The 2,500-nt window shown below is 44.0% G+C and overlaps 1 long non-coding RNA gene across 1 annotated transcript in view; it reads left to right on the top strand.

Moving 5' to 3' along the window:
- Nucleotides 1-2,500, top strand: part of LOC138861695 (uncharacterized) — a 72,203-nt gene that overhangs the window by 9,480 nt on the left and 60,223 nt on the right. Inside the window, exon 2 of the long non-coding RNA XR_011398562.1 lies at nucleotides 2,328-2,411. This is a non-coding gene — a long non-coding RNA (uncharacterized lncRNA). The remainder of the gene's footprint in view (nucleotides 1-2,327; nucleotides 2,412-2,500) is intronic.

Raw genomic sequence — 2,500 nt, 5'->3', positions numbered from 1 at the left:
ATTTCCCTATTCTTTCCCTTGCTTTTTCTTCATTCTTTTCTTGTTCCTCTTTTCCTCTCCTTCTCGGCCCTCCTAATATCTAGCTTCTTTTCCTTTCTTCTCGATCCTTATTTTTTCTATTTCCCTATGCTTTCCCTTGTCTTTTCTTCATTCTTTTTTGTTCCTCTTCACCTCTCCTTGAAGGCCTCCTCGAATCCTGCTTCTTTTCCTTTCTTATCGATCCTTTTTTTTTATTCTATTTCCCAATTCTTTCTTCCTTCTTTTCTTGTTCCTCCTCTCCTCCCCTTCTCGACCTCCTAGAATCTCATTTCTTTTCTTCATTCTTCTCCATCCTTCTCTTTTCTATCTCTCCACTCTTTCCCTTGCCTCCTCTTCCTCCTATTCCCGTATGATTTCTCCCCGCTTCCCTCCTCCGTGCGTGATTTTCCTATTCCTCTCTGCTTTTCCTGTTTCTTCTTCCCTTCCCTTTCCCCTCTTCTCGCCTCCCCTTTCCCTGCTATTCCTCCTTCTCCTTCCGTTTCTCTGATTCCTCATCCTCGACTTATACTTCACCCCGCATTCTTTTCCCTCTCTCCTACTTTTTTCCCCCATCTAATTCCACCCCACCCCCTTTCCCCTACCCCACCTCCTCCTCCAATTCCTCCCTCACTTCCCTCTCCCCTCTAATTCCTTTTTTTTCTTATACCTCTTCCACCTCCCCTCCCCACCGCCCCTTCTATCTTCCCCTACCACCTCCTAGTCCTCCCCACCGCCCCTTCTATCCTCCCCTCTCCTTACCTCACCCTCTAATCCCTCACCCCCCCCCCCCCCTCTCCCCTCCCTCCCACTCCTCCTCCTCTTCACGGATCTGCCACATTCCGTCAGCCTCGAGTGACTACGTTTTTGGCACCTGTCAGTCAAGCTGTCAGGATCGGGTAGTGGGCGAGGGGAATTATGGTCGAGAATCAACTGTTGGTTAAGGGAGACCTCGACCCAATGGCGTGAAATGGCTCCCCTTAATAGTGCGTTATACTTCGGAGAAATGTGTGACTCGGGGAGACACGTGAGGCTCGGAGACCTTACGCTACGAAAGGTGGATCTGCTCGGAATACCTTTCATAAGCATAACGAAGATGCCGAAGATACCAATACATTTTAGATCCGAATACAAATGCACTCGCGTATCACGGAGCGGAATGCTGTCTATTGGGAATGCGAAAGAATGTGTGTGCACAGCCAACAGCCAGTATATATTAGTATAGATTCCAAACTGCGACATCGTATGACTATTCTAACGTTACCGATTTTACGTCGAGGAATATTGAGTTGAAGCGAGTGTCGAAAGATCCGAACATTATTCTCATTCTTCGCATCATAAGATCCATTTGATGAAAAGAATATTATTGCTGATTTTATATGACGCCAAGTCAGTCGACGGATTAAAAACGAGACTATTGCTAATTTCCATCTTTGCCATAAACGGTCTATAAAATGATGTATTCTTTATTGGGTCTTTGATGATTGTGGAAGACAGGGCAGGGTGCTGATAAAACAAGGCAGGTTACATGCTATGACGTCGATGATGATTGCAGATGAATTAGATCTTTTTACAACGGTATAAAAATCTTCTGATTGATGTTTACATTCCCAAAACATCGTTAAAAGGCTGTCAGTATCCTGTGTTATGGCTGCCAAGATATATAAGAAAAATGTTTAAGATGTATTTTGTTGTTAATAGCGACTGGGAATTGGATACTAAATTCGAATCCTCCCGTGAGGTTTTTGTTTGAAAAGGATATAAAAGTGCGCAGGAAACCTCTAAATCTGATATTGGTCAGCCCAGAATATTGACTTCTCAGCGCAGTATCTTCCCAAATTTGAACGTAACAGCGCACAATATAACGCTTTTTATAAACTGAAAATAATGAATTCGGGGCAGTTTTTCGTTCATGAAAGAACGATGGAGAAAACTTGGAAAAAATGACTTAAAAGAATCGATATTCGAGTATACGTAATGGAGACAATACAGCTTAATTTTCAGCGTTTCTTATCAATGTCTCAGGTAAGTTGACCACAGAGCAATTATATAATGAAAATAAGAGTATAAGGAAGCGCTCTCTGAAGCCGAACTCATATCGACAGCGAAAAGAAATGATGTTGTTGACGGCTGGGAAAAAGACGCTCATAATGGCCAAGTTAATAACCGCCAGGGCAATGAATGTCTCAGTAACGATTATGGAGCGTCCGCCGGTGATTATCGCAATATTAGCGCCTTCGATGATAATTACCACCGGGGGATGATGGCGAGGCTGGGCATACGCTGAAACTGATGATGGTATTTTCTCCCAGGTGGCTGAGGGCGGTGAGATGAAGATGGCAGCATCCAGCATCAACAACACAGACATCAGGACAACGCAACGGGTACTTGTGGCAGTCAGTATCATGCAAATCGCGACGATAAATATCAGTAGTCGAAATAATTGATGTAACGCCCATAATGATGAAATAATCACCGGCCGCCG

The sequence above is a fragment of the Penaeus vannamei genome, chromosome 5, assembly GCF_042767895.1.
Source record: "Penaeus vannamei isolate JL-2024 chromosome 5, ASM4276789v1, whole genome shotgun sequence".
Lineage (NCBI taxonomy): Eukaryota > Metazoa > Arthropoda > Malacostraca > Decapoda > Penaeidae > Penaeus > Penaeus vannamei.
The sequence above is the reverse complement of the archived record's forward strand: the minus strand, read 5'-3'. Positions and strand labels throughout refer to the sequence as shown.